This window comes from Nannospalax galili, unplaced genomic scaffold, assembly GCF_000622305.1.
Source record: "Nannospalax galili isolate Female #2095 unplaced genomic scaffold, S.galili_v1.0 scaffold17, whole genome shotgun sequence".
Taxonomy (NCBI): Eukaryota; Metazoa; Chordata; class Mammalia; order Rodentia; family Spalacidae; genus Nannospalax; species Nannospalax galili.
In genome coordinates this window covers 534,280-552,834 of record NW_008342276.1, presented here as the reverse complement: position 1 = coordinate 552,834, position 18,555 = coordinate 534,280, and the positions used below count along the sequence as shown (strand labels likewise).

General features: G+C 36.3%; 1 non-coding gene across 1 annotated transcript; it reads right to left on the bottom strand.

The window, feature by feature from the left end:
- Window positions 1-10,325: 10,325 nt before the first annotated feature.
- On the bottom strand, window positions 10,326-10,457 carry LOC115071248. Its single transcript, XR_003850343.1, has one exon. It is a non-coding gene; the product is annotated as a small nucleolar RNA SNORA18 (small nucleolar RNA).
- Between the last annotated feature and the right edge of the window lie 8,098 nt (window positions 10,458-18,555).

Sequence of the window (18,555 nt, the reverse complement as noted above, 5' to 3'; positions counted from 1 at the left end):
CCAGTAAAACTTGAATCAAATATTGGCTTGACACTAGAAATTTAGAAGGTAATGAGCATTGCTTAGTATCCCCAGGAAAAGAATTCTCACAACAGATGGAAAATTTATTTGTTAATGCTATTATGTCTCATAATTATTAAAAGAAAGAAAATGAAAATGTAAAAGATGTTAAAAGGAATGGGAATGGAGATATTTTCCAAAATAGAAAAAATGAGAAAGCCTAAGCAAGTGATGAAGGTCTGTATAGGTTTGTTATGATATATAATGGATGAGACAAAAATAATATACACATAATCTTAAAATTTCTAAGACCATAGTTTAACCAACTATTATAAGGAACAGACTATATATCTAGTCAAGGTTTAATCTGAGAATATTTGGTTTTTTACCCAAGCTTTATCCACATAACATGTGGTAATTAAAAGTACCAGACTGTTGGAGCTAACCTTAATTGGATGTCTAACAGCCATACTTTGAGGCCTATACTAATATGGTCAGAGGAACTTAAAGAACAGTTTTTGCCCCTTATGCTCCAAGGTTGACTAAGTTCCAGGGAACTATGGAATATCTCTCAAAATGTCCTGTAACTTGTTGAGTCACCTGTCCTCTCTTTTAAGGAGGCCGTGGAGACCCTACCAGATGGACCTGAACCAGTGTCCAGTCTACAAAGAAGAGGGTCAACTCAGAGAAAACATTTCCTCCATGCTTCCAAGTGAAGCCAGCCAAGGTCAAGTAGGACCTTTGACTTATCTTCACATACATGGAAATGGTAAAAGAAAGGAGCCAGGGACTCCTCCCAAGTCTATGAGCACCCTGAGGAACAGATCCTCAAACAACCTTAAGTGTAAAAATAAATTGACTTATTTGGGCCAACTGTATTGTCTTAAACACCCCAAAGGAAAGTATAACCAAAGAGTAAAATCATCAGTATATTTTTTTAAGAGTTCAAGGGATTACGCTTCCCAGACATTAGGTTTAAGTCCATATAAAAAGTTATTTAGGCAATTATTTCTCATTGATGAATTTGTTCCTAATCAGAAAGTGCTGCTCAGATGTAAGACTTCAAATCTTGGTCTGTAATACTGTAGTGCCCACCTGTAGCTAAGGGAGACAACCCACTATTGCTCTGAAATGATGGAAAATTTTGTTTTCTCCCCCTATCTAGAAGGCTTTGAGAGGAAACTGACACTGATTCTAACCACTCCAAAAGCTATTAAAATGCCTGAAAGCATATCCTGAATCCATTACTCTTGAGTCCAGCCTTGGAAGACAAAAGAAAAATGATGAACACCCAATAGAGGGATGCTTTTGGAAGCCCTTGTCAAGAAATCACAATGGACTCTCATATGAACATTTGAAGATTTCCCAAAGTGACAGTTCTGTGAAAATTTCTAAATTGAAAGGAAAGTGTTCAGTAGGTCTTTGTCCAAGAGGTGATGAGATAACACTGTTTAAAAGTGAAGACTTCATAATCAGTTCACTCATTTATTTATAATGTAGCTATCCAACCAATAAGGGTTTTCACTAGACTGTGACCCACTGGGTGACATTTAAGCTGTTGGGCAACAAAATGAGTATTAGAGACTATCATGTCAATTAAATAATTGGAAAAAAAAAACATTCACCAAGAGTAAGAATGCTAAAACTAATCATCTTTCTCAGAACTTATCATATGTCATTCATGCATGTATTCAATTTCAAATATTCAAATTCAAACATCAAATACTTAATATTCAAATCCATGGTGCAATAGGAAAAATGAATGAATCATAATGTTATACCCCTATGGACATGTTATCAAAGGCTTAACAATACATTCCTATTATATGTTTAGAATTATTTGATTTTGTAAGAATTTGTTTTTTAGAAGCAGTTTTCAGGAAAGATATCTGCATTATTCATATTTTGTTTTTAATTCTATAACTTCTTAAAGATAGCTATCAAATGGTTGTGGGTAGAGAAATGCTACATATGACTTAAAAGTCAAATCCTGAAAGAAGCAACATGTAAGAACATCTTGAACTGATAACATATAATCTAATCTCAAAATGAATAAATATAAAAACCAGAATTCAGTTCAGCTGCTAAATGTTGCTTAACTAACTAGCTGTGTGAACTTGAAAAAGTTTCTATCTCTGGGTCTCTGACCTCTTTATGTGAAAGTAAGAAATTAAATTAGGTGCTCACACACATAATTCTATGAAGGTCTATTACATGAGATCTTTGGCAATGACCAAGACGTTCCAGAGACATTCACAAACTTTGGCTTTGGACCTCAACACCACAAGAAGGTCTGGGGCTCCCGAATGACTGCTGTCATTATTCTACTGCATTCATCTCATGGCTGTCACACACGAGGAAAAAATGTGAAAGGAACAGTAAATGTCAAGTTGATTATAGATCCCATCAACCCTGGAGGATCAAGGTTAGGTACTTCAGAAGGTATGGAATTATAAAGCCCTGCCCATTTCCTCCAAGTATCTTCAAAATAGCTCTGGTTCCCAGGGGCACTTTCATGTCATGCTGGCAAAGATATAATCAGCATTTTATTTCTAGAGATGATTTGGACAATTAAGCAGAATATATTTACCCCTGTGTCTCAGCAACTCCCAAACTATGAACTTTCCCCAAGAAACCACATAGATAATGAACATCTTTAAAAAAATGTTAAGAGAAAGTTCCCATAAAAAAGACATTAAGGATAGTGGTGTACCTCAGAGATGGCCTGAGTTTGGTCACAAAACCCACCTTAAAAGCCAGGTGTGGTGGCAGTGCTTGTCTGTGATCCCATACTCCTATGATGAGATGGGATGTGGAGGCAGGAGAATCACCCAGAGGATCAAATTCAGGGATCAGTTAGCCTGGAGTGTATATCCTGGATACAAGAAAGACCCTACCTTCCAAATAAGGTGACAGAGAGAATGGACTCAAAATTTTCCTCTGACATCCACACAAACTTTGTGGTTTGTACATACACAGACACAGACACAGACACAGACATAGACACAGAGACACACACAGAAACACACACACACACACAATGTATATCGAATTATCAAATGGAAAGTTGTTTATGGCAGTTTATCTATTAAAAGGGAATTAGGAAAAAATAGGACTAATATGTGAACTATGAAAATTGTATATACATATTTCAATGAGGACACATACCTAACAGGATTTTACATTTTTAATTAAATTTATTTCTAATTTTTTGGTGGGTCAGGACTTTTCTACAGTGGTTAAATTTTTAAAAAATCAGTGTTTAAATATCTCAAAACCATAAAATAATAAAGAAAAATTGTAGGGTTGAGGATTTAGCTCAGTTTGTAAAATGCTTGCCTGTCTTGCATGTTGCCCTGAATTTGATTCCCAGGACTACGGAAACTGACTGTGATGGAGCACCCCATAATTCCAGCACTGAAAAGGTGGAGAAAAGATGATCAGAAATTCAAGGTCACCATGGCTACATTGTGAGATCCAGCTTATCCTGGGATGCATAAGACCTTGAAAGTAATAAAAATAAATAAAAAGAATAACTATGTTTCCCAATGAGGTAAAATTAGGCATAGAACACCTGTGCAACTACTATGCCAATTGGAAGCATTGTTCTTGGAATCATGTTTAAAATTTGGAACGTCATTTTAAAAGAAACTATCTTTAGTATCGTGAACTCTGATGTCTGAATCTGTCCTAAAATATTTGTTATTTAGTTATAAAAGATTTTCGAAGCTAGGTAATTTTTATGTCTTATACTATGTGAGAATGGCACTCTACTTCTGAACAGGATTTTTTTTTTTTTTTTTTTTTTTGAGATGAGATCTTGCTTATATTGCTTAGGCTCCTAAGACCCATGCTCCTCTTGTCTCTGGCTCTTTAGTTCCGGCAGGAGGGTGCCACCAGGCCTGGCTTTAACATGCTTTTAAGCTAATTCACTCTTCCTGGAATATCTTTGTGGAATACATTTTTTGCCTCTCCAACATCTGAATCTGAACTTATGGAACCGTATATGGAGTAAAAAGAAGGTTCCCATCTAGAAACAATCATATGAGATACACACATTGCCAGCAGTCTATGAATTAAGATCCACCACAAGACTCTAAAAAGGGGCTATTAGTGTAAGAATTAGAAGCAACAGTCACATGTCCTCTTCCTTAGTGACAGAAACAGTGGTATTAGCTGCACTGGCAATTTTTTTTAGTCCAAAACTGCCAGAAGTGTAAATGCATCTTAAACTCCAGGGTGGTAGTGGTGGCTTCTTCATCAGTGTGGTTCTGAAGACAGTTTGGAGTATTGCTTCCAAAAGCTAAGTTTGAGTTTATTTTTCAGTTCTTTCTGTTGGAGCTACCCTGGACACTTGTACTAGATTAATTTCTTCTCAGTCATCTGGTCAGCTCAAAAACCAAAGACCCTGTCTGACACAGTCATATTCTTTGGCTTCCTACCACCCAAAAGACACGCATATCTGTAACTTTCCTTTCTCTCAAATACTATGAACAAAGTGCAAGTACCACCCTCTGTCAAGGAGGAAGGCTGTGCTATAGAAAACGTCTGTCACTTACTCAGAGTTTGGTTTCATAGTATTATTTTTTTCTTCTCTGATCGTCTTCTTCAGTCTCTCCTTTCACAGACTGTTTCCCTTCTATGTGTAGACATGCTTATGAACCTGCTGTTTTTCAAAAGGATGTCATATTCTCAGTTATGTTTTAGAGAACAGTAGGCCCCCTGATCCCTGACTTAACAAGCATCCTAACAGACACAGTTGCTTGTGCATATGATTTCTACTTTTTGTCCTCTGATTCCTTATCTCTTTCCATCATGGCCATGGGAACATTGTGATTCTAGCAACTGAGCCCTATGAAACTTAAATCATGCCACTCAACTTTTACCTCCCATGAGCTCATCAACTATTTTCCTCCCTCTTGAGTTGATTCAGATTTCTCTTTTTTGGGTGGTGGGAATGGGGATTCTTTCTTCACACTCTCCCTTATTATCTGACAAGAAGTTTTTGTATCTAAGTGACCTCCTCTCTAGCTTGACTACTTAAGTGTACATGTTTCCTATAATCTTCCCATATGTAACATAATATATTCCTGTTGCTTAGAATACCATTTGTATGTGGATGAGTTGTGTGTATGTGTATGCATATATACACAGAAGTCACAGTATACAAACAATGCTTAAGTGTGAGTTCTACTCTTATGTTTCTAACTTGACATCTTTTTTGAGTATCAAATTCATGCCCTCAAAACCTCTTTCTTCCCTGGCTTTTTCCATTCCCCCTAAATGGTTGCCATCATCACCTTATTTCCTCAACTTAGCACATTGCATTCCATTCTTTCATTCTCCTTTGTTCTAATTTCTTACATTCAATCTGTCTAGAATACTTAACAGTTCTGAGAGTGAATTATCTCTCAAGATTTCTCACCACTTTTTACTTCCTCCAGTACTGTGTTTATCTCCTATTCAAGATTTGTAATAACCCTGTAACCACCCAGTGCTTCAGTTATTGATTTTAATGGTTTTCCTCTGTAACTTTTTTTTTGAGACAGGGTCTCCCTGTAGCCCCAGCTGACCCTCAACTCACTGTGTAGGCCAGGATGACCTCAGACTCACAGAGATCTACCTGCCTCTCCCTATTGAGTATTGGGATTAAAGTCTTGCACAACTACACCCAGCTCCTGTAACATTGTGAACTCTAATAAAGAAAAAAATTGTTTCTTGTTGGTCTTGAATTTTTCACTCATACTGTAGTACTTTGTACAGAATAGGTGTTCGGTAAATATTTGTTGAATGAAAAACTCAGTCACTTGATTAGACTATGCTGGCAGCTAGTTGAACACTAACTTTTTCTGGAAAGCTGAAGAAAATTCAGCAGATGGTGATATGAATTGGACTGAAATGCTTTATAAATAAAATTGAATTCCCTATTGTCATGGCTGCCAAATGAAAAATTGAATGTGGTGAAATCAAATATTCAGAGGAGGTGGACTGAGGTATACCCAGGATGATAACATTGTATGGAATCTCCTTTGCAGTGTAAATTATTCCTTTTTAAAATATTCAATATAAGAAATTCCAATCAATTGACTAACAAATATTAGCTAAGCATCTATTTATATGCTCAGAAGTGTTATGAAATCAACAGCCAACTAAACAAAGCTCTTGCACTTTTGAAACAAATTTTGAGAGCTATAAATAAATAAGTCACTCATAAAATATCCTATACAGATAAACACCAAGGAGTAGAAAAAAAGAGAAAGAAGACTAAATACAGAGTGCTACTTAGCATTTCAGGTTAAATGACCAAGAAATGGCTCACTAAGAAGTTCATTTTTAAGAATATACTTGGGTGAAATGAGGCATACAGCATGGGAATATTCACAGGAAGAATATTCTAGGCAGAGGGAACAGCAGGTACAGAGACTGTGGAGAGGCTATATTATTCTGTTTAAACATTGTCAAGTGTTGCAGGGTCTTGTGGAGGGAAATAAGGTGAAAGGAATAGGAAATTAACAGAGGGGTCTAGTGGAATCAGGGTAGTATTCTTTCTGAGTTACTGTGAGGGCCTTGATTTAATGTAGACTGATACAGAAAGGACTCAGGCCTTTCAGTGATGTATATAACATTATCTGACTCATCTTTTAGCAAGATCATGAAACATGCTTCATAAATCTTTTCTTATCAAGTCTGTGTCAGGTATCAGTATAAATCCAATTCAAAAGAATGGCAGTTACAGCAGTCTGCATTTCAGCTATATGTGCCTTGGAGCATGTTACTTATACAACTTCAGATATTTTGGTTAAATTATAAGAATTAAGGAAAATCTACCACAGAGAATGAAGTAATAAAACAATGCACTTTCAATAATAATATTTTTGTATTAGAAAAATTCTACTAAAAATAAGGATGCCTTAATGTATATAATTGTACTTATTTTTGCTATTATTATTTCAGTCACTGATTTTTGAACATGTATTAATTTTAGGGAAAAGTTAGAGGAAAGAATTGTTAAGAAATCTTTATTTCTAACATTCTGAGTTTATTTGTATTACAGTAAGGCAATGTTACGTTCTGCCTTTCACCATAGCTTTATTTTTTTGTAAGTAACAGCATATGGATAAATTAGCAAACATATACTACAAAGTCAAAATAATCTAAAAATTGTATTAATTGTCTGAAAATAATATTTAACCCAGTTTTTAGATTGGACATTCTATTCAGAATGTCGGTCTCCTTTCCTTTTGTGCCTCACTCACTTCTATAGGACAATCTTGATTTAATATTGTGCTTGTTTATAGGTAAACGTGAAATAGAGACCTGCAAAGCCATAGTAGGAATATCACAGTGAGTTACAGTGAAGTGCATTTTAGGTCAGGACTTAATCACCATTCAAACTGATAACAAAAACCGAGGAAGATCATCTGAGCCTCTGTCTCCTTAGGTGTCTTAGGTCAATCATTTTTTAGACTTTCAAAGTTATTAAAGGCATGTGCATGTCATTAACATTGGCCCACATGGGATAATACCACACACCTAAACCTTTTTCAATAAGTAGGTTTTACTCTGTTCTATGTCATTTTTTGACCACCAGTTACTTCTTAAGAAACATGATTTTCACATGTGGATTTCAAATCTTTTTTATCTTATTGGCACATTACAGATACCAAAAATTTATTGACATGGTATGTTATGCATTTTATACATTTAGTTCCTTACCTCTTTCAGTTGATTTTGAAGGATATGGTGAAAATAAAACAAACAAAGAAAAAATCCAAACCCTTTTCAATTAAGACAACAATAATAATATTTTGTGAGGCCAAGAACATATTTACAAGGCTGGAGAGATGGCTCAGTGGTTAGGAGCACTGACTGCCCTTGTAGCCACCCACATGTCAGCTAACAATCACCTTTAATTTCAGTTCTAAATGATTATGTTCTGGTCCCATAAGGCATTGCGTGTACATCATGCACCTACATATGCAGGCAAAACATTCATACATATAAATAAAAACATAAAATTTTGAAAGAACACATTTAAGTTAGTATCATTCATGAAAATATGGTTGAAACCAACAGAAATGTGACAAATAGGCAGACAGACATTTTAGATTTCCAGAAAAGAGGATGTCAAGGTGCTCCTGCTGTCCATGACAGTTGAGAGTTCTCTTTTGATGTGTTCATATCTTCATGTATTTGACAGAGGAGGGAGAATTTGATGTGGAACATTATTAACCATTTCACAGAGTCAAGTCTGCCAAATAATATTGGTCGTCATTGGCATACTATGCTGTCATTTTTTAATGAAGAACATGGAAATCTATTACTTTCACTTGCTTATAATCAACTTAAAAGACAATTATGCATTTTAACATTCTGTAATCATATAATTTTGTATATCAGTGTATATCGAATAATATTAAATCAAAGTGTGATATATTCATTTGTAGTATTTTTTTTTCTTTTTGAGAGAGTGTCTCTCTTTGTTGTCCAGGATAATCTTTTAATCCTGATCTTAGAAATGTTCCTGTTTCAGCCTCTTGAGTAGCTGCGACTTAGCCAAGCATCACCATGCCTAGCTAATTTGAATGATATTTGATACCAGTCACACAATCAAACCTAAGAAAGGAGTTACTGCAGAATTCAGAATTTATCTTTGGTTTGAGGTATAGTGTTATTCACATGTCTAAAATAAGATTTTCTCTCTAATTATTGCCCATGTTTCCCTTGTCTCTGACCTTGTTAAGACCCTATATCTAAATGCTCTGATAGGCAAGCCAGAATCAGAACCTTGCTTTTCTTGTAGCAGATTGTTCTTGGATATTGAACATAATAGCTATTCTCTCTCTAGAAGGAAACCAGGGAGTCCTTTCAAGGAAGAGAGGACACACATGAATAGCTAAGAAATTACTGGTGTTCACCACAAGTGGGGACACCACACACAGACACAGACACAGACACAGACACAGACACACACACACACACACACACACACACACAAAATAATTAAAATAACACACAGATTGAGAGATTTTCACACCCTGTACACACACACACACACACACACACACACACACAATAATGATAATAAATTGCACAGTTTGATAGTTTGGTACCAAGTCGTTTCTGTGGATTGAGGCCCAAATTCTATCACCACCAGAATAAACAAGGAGTATGGTCTGATTGAGATCCTTGGCCTATGTGACTGCACTTGTGACTTTGACTATGTTATTTTATACATACCACTTTCTTCATAAAATGGGGGCAATCCCACTATATAACTTATAGAATATGTATTAAGATTTAATGAACTAAAGTTGGAGAGATGGCTCAGTGGTTAAGAACACTTGCTGCTCTTTCAGAGGACCTGAGTTTGGTTCCCAGCTCTCATATTAAGTGGTTCACAACTACTCTATAACTCCAGCTCAAGAAGATTGAATGTCCTCTCCTGGCCTCTGCAGGCACTGCACTCATGTGCAGAGACACATACACATAAATAAGGAGAATAAGAATGATCCTTAAAAAAGGATCTAATGAATTAATACATGTGAAGTACTAAGTACAATGGACAGCATATTGAGAGCTCTGTCAAAATACTAGCTGTAATTATTAAATGGTTATGCCTTTGAACATTACAGTCACTCAGTGTAAGGACCTCAGTTCTTTTACTTATAGACTCTGAGGAGGAGCTTATTCTGTAACATAAAGTGAAGGTTACATAATACCGTGCTTTCATGAGCATGCAGATGATTCGAATCCTCTAAGATAGTCTTTCCTAGAGAGACTTTGAAGCAGGAGTCCTGAGGCACAGCAGGAAGATACTAAATTTCAACATGACCTCAGCAGAAATTATATAACTTTCCTCTTTTGATATTCCAAATAAAAAAAGAGATCCACTGCTAAAAATGTGAGAAGTATGTACCTGTTAGAGTGTCTTTTAGTTGAGTTGTAACATATCTCTTTATTATTTTCAGCCAATAAGTCTTTATTTATGGGAGTTCACATGTGATTCATTCACTGTCCATTGAGGTTGCAGAAGTTCAAGTCCATGCCTTCTCAAAGAAACAGATAGTTCTTAAACAGGTTGTGCTATCAACCTTGCCACAGTTCTTTTATGTCTGCTTTAATATAGGACATATTCATGATAACTTCAAAATTCTCCACCATTTTAGGACTAATCTGCTTCTCAGTTGCTGACACTCTATACTTCTCTTAAGAATGAGTTCATTTCATATTCATTCCTAAGCCATCACACTCAGGAATACTACAGTCTGCAGGTTATGCCAATGCCCAAAGCCAATAGAAAAACTTGTCTTTCATAGTTTGTTAACTGTCTTGTAATTCTTTCCCACAGACCTAAGAAACAGTCCTGTGAGTCAAGCAAACCACAAGCGTTACTGTATGGGGTGTTTCCAACAATGTGTGGTTTCTGCAGAAGCCCCATTGGGATAGACCTCAGACATATCTTAATAAAGGTTTGACCCATACTCAACAGAGTTTCATGCTCAATACATGACCAAACATTCAGCAAGATTTTAATTTTTCCTTAATGATATTGTATGTTATACTGTCATAGTGCAGTGAACAGAATATCCTATGCATTGCATAGACCATATAGTTATCTTTTGTCTTCAATTATCTGACATCTTTATGACACTCCACATAGCATTCTATATGTAATTTTTGACATTTTCTACAGGGTAAGATATTTGTCACTGGTTACTTTATCTTCATTTTTCACTTTATTAATCTAAAGAAACAATTGCCTTTATTAATGTAGAATAGTATCAAACTATGAAGTAGTGTATCAGTTTTCTATTTGAAATTCCTTAACTTTGTGGTGAGATTCTATCAGATGATAGTATTCAGCTAAGGGAAGCTCATGGCATTATTAAGTGAACAGGTCTTTCTTCCTGTGCCTTTGTGACTGGGAGAAATTATAGTAATATTTTGATTATGTTTGCTTGTTCAAATATGAGAATAAAGTAAAATTGTGTGTGTGTGTGTGTGTGTGTGTGTGTGTGTGTGTGTGTGTGTGTGTGTGTAGGAACTATGTCATGTTATTATATAAAACTTGACTATATAACCAGACATGAGGGGTTCAAGAATTTTGCTCAAGACAACTTTTTAAAAAATAATTTAAAACTATTGTGAATAAATTAATTTGTACTCTCTAAAAGGAAAGTCTAAGATTGAAACAGTATTACATTTAATAATGTGGCAATTAAAAGAACTGGTCATGGTCGTCTATGGTCATTGGCATGCTTCTTATGAATACCCCCAGCATCCTTGGAGGAGATGGAAGTATAGTTAGCAACCTCAGCTGCATTACCAGTCTTTTCAATCACTAATTTGTGAATTTCTTGGGGCTCAAGAATTTCCTCTTTTTCTCAGGACTCTTACCTTGTTTATCATGCTGACTTAATTAGCTTTGATCTGTGAGTGTCCGTGTCTCTCTATCCAGACAGAGCTATCTCCAGAGTCTAGACTAGAGCAAATTGGAACAATTGCCCAGGGCTCTGCTCTGCTGGGGAAACCAAGCAGCTGGGGTAGCTGCAGCACATTTGTGGATGGTTGCTACAGAGTGAGGAGGGGATGAGAGATAATAAAATGGAGCACAGTTGACAAAAAACAATGAACAGTTATTACAGTATCTCTACACCTCCAACTTAACCCATTCTGGGTAAAGGTAGTCACTCCAGTGCTCTAAGCACTGTGAATCATTGCTAATGAACTCCCTTTCCATATCTTAGCCACCTTATTTTCAACATGAATTCATGCCTAACATCTGTCAAAGTCTAACTTTGTATCTTCACACTTGTAACGAATTACTTAATATGTAATGGAGTAAAAAAATAATTCTTTCTAGGATGCCACTTCTAAAGGTGAACACTCAGGAGTAAGTGAGGCCTATATACCTGAATTTTTAAAAAGCATCCAAGATAGCTTATGAAGCACTTAAGTAGGTCATAAAATCTATACCTTAAGAGCTATGCCAGCTCATTTACCACTCAAGTACCCAATACCCAACATAGTTCCTGGCACATAATAGTTTACTCAATATGTGATTGTGTAGCTTTGAGAAATTATAAAGTCTATGTTAGATTATGGGTACAAAGTTGATGCCATCACATGCCTTCTGTATAACTCAGGGGGCAAGAAGGTCTTATAAAGAATATTCAAGGGCACAATTGAAGAGTGTTTAATAAAGAGTATTTGTTAAGGTATGGATGGCATTAAAAGACCCAAGAAAATATAATAAAACAATTAAGGTCTAGAAATAGCCAGAAAGAGCTACAACACTCAGTAATATGAAAATATGATCCCAAGGAGGGTCTGCTTGACAGGAGGGAGCCAAAGGGACAAATACAGAGATTATCTCTCCTTCTTTTATTAATGATATCAATTGGTCAAACTCAGTTAGGACATGACAACAAAGGGAGTCAGGTGATGTACGGACTCTGCCCCAGCACCACAGAACAGGAGAGTCTATTGTCTTCAAATGAATGTAGAGTTAATGATGAACAAATTTTAGATTGAAAATAATGACTGACACTCAACTTTTTTTCTCTTAGCTCTGCCTACACGGATGGGATGTCTATATATCATTGCTTCAGATAGTCTAGGTGCACCAAAGGTAAGTCCAGTATGAGAACTCCATGAATTTTAAGCAAACAGAAGCTTCCCTTACCAGATGATTGTACGTTCCTAGTGTACACATGCAGAGAATCACATACTTGAGCTTGTGCTCATGTATGTCCTTCCATTGAATTCATAGGGTCTTATAAAATGTGATGCAATCTGGAATTTGTACATGTGTATGTACACTGCTTGTTAAATATGGGTTTTGATCATTTAAAGTCAGTAAAACTTAGTAGCCCTCCATTGACTGACTTGTGCTGAAATGATTTAGTATTCTGATGTCAAACAGCATAGTGAAAATCACACTAATGTTTAAAGAGATTGTTTATCTCTGCATCACTTTTAGAAATTCCCTAGCTTACATCCAGCTTCCCGAAACTACAAAGAGTCCTTTTCCATATATAAATTCTCAGCTTTTGGCCTTCTTTACTATATTCCCCTGTTTAAATCCTTAAGTTTTAGTTTAAAATTATTTAATTCACTATTTTTAGAGTAACATGGAATTATGAACCAAAACTTAATGATAATGAAGACAATATTTCAGAGGAAGACAAACATCTCCTCTGATACACTGCCAAAAATATGCTTCTGAAATGAAGACCACCCAGAAGCTTCAACTGACATACCATGCAGCAGCCCATATGCATTAAAGAAATAGATCAGAAATAGAAATGAAGGAAGGAAGGAAGGAAGGAAGGAAGGAAGGAAGGAAGGAAGGAAGGGGAGAAAGAAAGAGAAAGAAAAAAGAAACAGAAAGGAAGAGAAAGGAACAGAGGGAAAGGAAGGAAAGAAGGAAGGAAAGAAAATGAACTATTCGGATGTTTGAAATAGGTTCAACACTGTGCTTCTATGTAGAATTTAAAGCTGTTCTAATTTCTAAGTTCAGTTTAGCAGATGTTACTGAGTACCTATGATTTCATGGTCTTCTGCCTACAAGAATCTTACAGTTTAGCAGTAGAGGGGAGGTAAGTCACTGTACACCTTACAACTGCACATGGTGAATTTGCTTGCTAAAGACAGAAGCACATCCTTCTGAAGCTTAGTTCCTCCATGATTAATTCCACTCTAGGATTTGCAGAAAGCTTGCATTTTGGAGGTAAAATCTATGTTTGACCTTAAAGGAGGAAAAGATACTCAAATGTAGAGCTAGCCAAAAAGGCCTTGCAAAGTAGGTATAGGACAAACATTCTGAAATGTCAGATTTATCTGGGAAATGAGGAGGGAATTGGTCAGGCGGGAGACTGGCCCATATCAACAAACAGGTGAAGAAAAAGACCAGAAAGAAATTTTGGGCTACATTATGGGAAGACTTGAATATCCTAAGTACTAAGGGGTTGGCATTGGAGATCCATGGAATTTTTCTTATGAGGGATTAGAAAATACAGAGGAAAACAAATCAGTCTTCTAGCTATATGCTATAATAAATGGAGGGACAAAATTTACAAAAATCTTTTCAAAAGACCTACTGGGAGGGCTAGCTATCTTATGAGTATGGGAGCTTGTTAGGGAGGATATTACCAGAGACCAGAGATCCCTGAAGCCTGAAGGTTTTGGTTGGGATGATTCACATATTTGATAGAAATGGGGCTTGTCTGTTTCCTACCTCCTTTTTTGTCTCTTTTTATAGCCTCTTCCTCCTGAATCATATTAAGCCTATCATATTTGAATTTCTAGTGAACTATCTCAGCTTAAAATTTAGCCCAAAGGTAGAACTTGCTTATTTAGAAGCTAGAATGAAGTGGGTAAAGTTTAGATGGATAAGCAGTATTAAGGGGATTTAATAGAAGAGAGGTTGGACATAAAGAAGGGAGTGAAATCATTTTCTCATGGTCAGATTGCGATCAGAGGTGAATCTGCATTATTTCCCATATAGATGTTTTCTCTTGATTGAGGAAAGGAGAATGAGTCTTGCTATTTCTCTTGGACTTTGGTTTGAAGATGTAACACTGAATGATCTCATTTAAACTTACTTTCCATCCATGGTTAGCGTGTAGTTGAACATTCATAAATCCTGATGAAAAATCAAGAATTGCTGTTTTTATTCTACAGCATGCTAGTCAGGAATTGTGTGTGTGTGTGTGTGTGTGTGTGTGTGTGTTTGTGTGTGTGTGTGTGTGCACATGTATACGTCTACACCTCAAAAATTTGTTTCCCTTTTTAATTAAACAAGCCTACGTTCCTTGGCTTTCAGGGTGGGTTGTAAGGCCCATCTGTTTAACTAGGCATTTGCCTGATACTGCAGTGGGAGGATTGGCAAGTATAAGTGTGAATTTGAATATCAGATACAGGTTATTTAAAGCTGAATTTGAACTTAATAAATTCACCCAGAGGTGCTCAGTAATAGGTAGTTTGGAAAACAATCATAATTTGCGTAAAAGAGTTTTTTTTTTTTTTTTTTTTTTTTAAAGATTGGGTGTTACGTGACTGGGGAAAGAGACAAGAGTCGAAGCTCATCTCTGATAATGTTTTCTTGCCCCAAGTCTTTCCAGGAAGGAGGGTGGAGTACTACAATGATCTTCCATTTCGTATGATGCCATATTATCTTGAGAGCAAATAATACACAAATATTTTCTTCATAGTCTGTGCTAAAGCAGTCGGCATGTAGGACCAAGGCATGTCAATCTTTGAGGTTTATAAAAGGATTCACAATTTATGATGTGTTAGGGTAAACAGTTGGATTACATTTCTGAAATACATGTTCCATCAGGTAAAATCATTGTGATTGCAAGCACCGCAACTGTGAGTAAGTTATGTGCTAAAAGGTTGAAAATGTAGAACAAGTTTGGCTGTGCTTAACTGCTAATCCCTCTTTGTGTCTCTGCTGAATAAACTACAAGGAAAGGGGGGGGGAAGAACATTGAAATAATAAAACAGAAATGGTATATTATGTCATTTTGAGAAATAAAAACATTAATACAGATCAAACTGTTTCGTCGATGGCCCAGTCATAATCTACTATTCTAGAATTAAAAGTGGTATGGGAGATTACAAAGAAATAAGTTTAGTTGAAAGTTACTTCTTTTGTTTGGCTTTCTTGTTTCCATTCATTCCTCCCTTATTTTCTGATGCATTCTACAAAAGCACAAGTTGCCATTTTTAACACGTAGGCGCCATTGTTCAGAAATGCATTGCTAATACAAGCACAAGATGAGAATGGTTTTATGAGCTTTGCATGTGTTTGACAGCAGAAGATAATAAATGTAAATAAACCTTTAATATTTCCCCTAATTCAGTTTGTTCCATGCAAATGTCAGGAATAGAAAAACAAATCAACAAACATTTGAAGAAAACAATGTACATAACTTACTTTATATATTAAAAACAACTGTCAAACAATTATGACCTCATGTATTAGTTGGTTGTCTTGAAATATTCCTACTAGAGTTAAAAAATGCTATGAGGGCCTTTGAGCTTAAACATATTGTGTCAATCAAGGGCATATGTAATATATCTAAAGCATGGGGTAAAATTTTTCTTCATAAATTATTACATAAATAAATAACTTGCTGAAAAAGTTACAAAAATATTTGTGCTTTTATTTAGCTCTCCACAGACCTTTACTGTTAATGGATTGATACAACAGCATTTTGATCTTTTCTATCCTAACTTGAACTACAAAAAGGATATGAAGACATTCTTTATTTCATAGGCACATTTCAGCAAAATTGAGTTCGTGAAACTTCATTCATTAAATTTTTAAGTGACCATGAATTTGTTGGCTTCAGTACCTGGAGTGTAACTTTATTCTTTCAATTAAAGAACATAATTCACCCCTAGACCTTTGGCTTTATTTTTTCATATAATATATAATTTTGGTACATTTAATGGTCAGATTTTGTATTATTACAGGTGGAAAAACACCAGCCATCTCAAGGGCTCTGTGCTTGCAAAAGCATGTAATTTAATTTTTTGAACCAATTTACTCAATGATTGTTTCATGTGAGTAAATTTACACTCTTGATGACTGCCTTAAATTGGAGGGTGACTGAGAGGAAGATGACTTCCCCTTTTAAAATGTCATTTAAATCTTGGGGAGCATTGGAAGATTAGGGGGCTAATCCTTGGGATAAATTATGCTATTTAACTTTGCTAAGATGGTGTTGTCTCAGATTTTATCAACTAGATAGTAAGCTCAGCAGTTTTAGGTCTGTTAACCCTTTAAAGACATACAGTCTGACTACTTGGGTATGTATTCAAAATTTATTTGACCTAATATTTTCAGCTAGTCACGGCCAAAGAATGTTTTACTCTGATCCTTATTATTTTTCTGAATAAAAAAAAATGCTTCTCACTGTGTCATGCATATTTCCATAAAAGTCAGCAAGCTAATTTATGGCTTAACAATAAAAATAAAAGGCCTATATTTAATATAGAAATACTTTTTACGGGGGAAATTGGTGGTGGACAGTATTAAATTACTCCAGTGTGGAAATATGCAGGTGGTCATTAGTAGTTGACTGTAAGATTTACTGAGGATTTTTGTTATTTAATTTCCCTGTGTGAAAGACTATATATACATCTAACTCTGTTTGCAAATTAAACTGATGATACATATGAATAATTTTATGCATATGGGTTACATTGTCTTCTCCTTCCTTCAGGGAATATATCGTTTGCTTCATTGTGAAACTGTATTTTGACTACTCTTTCACCTGACTAGTTTCTCTATTGCGAAAGAATTATTGCTTTTCTATTCACAAAGTGTGTATGGGGCAGGCTCCCAAAATTCCTCTGGGATAAGGGAATCACATATCTGTTGAGTGTTATAAGTGAAAACAAAGATCTTTCAGAAAAAGGAGTAGGGTTCCAAAAGTACACAATTCAGTTTTAATATGATTGAGTTTTTCACTTCTGATAACATGTCTTGAAAATACTTATCATTTCTGCAGAAAGATAGAGGAATCATTGAAAAATACCTGGAGATTACTTCATCTCCAGCTCACAGACTCATGATTGTACCGCTCTACAATTCTAATTTTAATCATTTTGTAATTTAGAGAGGGATGTTTGGCCTTTTAGCACAAAATTAGTTTAAACTGACTTCCATCAGAGGAAAAACATACCACTTAAAGTCACCCAACTGAAGAAAATGAAGTCCAAGTGCCCAAGAAATGTTTACTTGGTTTTTAACACCTCCAACACTTTGAATCCTCTCTTGATAATGTTATGCATTGTTGGTCTTTAGAAGTTAAAGGAAAAGAGAAATCCGGCTAATTTCGGTGAACTTTATGTTGGGGAAATTTCTCTTAACAATGAGAATATTTGGAGATTGTGAACTAAGAACAAGAACATTATGCTAGATTCAAAGCTCCTTATCTGCTCCTAAAATCCCCAGGACCAGCATGTATTAACCTGGCAGTAGTTGAATAATGTTCCTATTTTATCGGTTTTGTGGTACCCCCTTAAAGCACCCACTGAGTTTCTCGCTTCTCAGCTCAGAAAACCATAGCAACCCCAGTCCGCACTTCTCCAACTCAGGATAGAGTTCAAGTTGTTCTCCTGCCCTCTTGCCATCCAAAGCCTGGGAAATCCTGACCACCGACCAGGTCCTAGACTTCTTGCCAGAGATAAAGAGCGGGGGGAGGGGGCGCACACGCACACAGAAATCCTGCGTGGTTTAATTGAGAGGGAGAGGGAAAGTCACCACCACTGGAAAGGTAAAAAAGCACTTTGAGAGTTCTCGGGATTCTTCAGGGCAGCATCTCCCAGTGTCTGGGGCGCACTGCGTTGGTTGCCACGCGCTGCCCCCCTGCTGCTTCCCGCACCCCCCAAGGTAGGTGCTGGCCTTGATCGCCCAGGTCCCCCAGCCGGCGATCTTCCTCCAGCGCAGCCCGCACGTCCGCACGCGGTGGGGGAGGGGGGAGGCGGGGCGGGAAGGTGGCCGCCCCGGGCCGCGCGGCGCTCGCTCATTCCGAA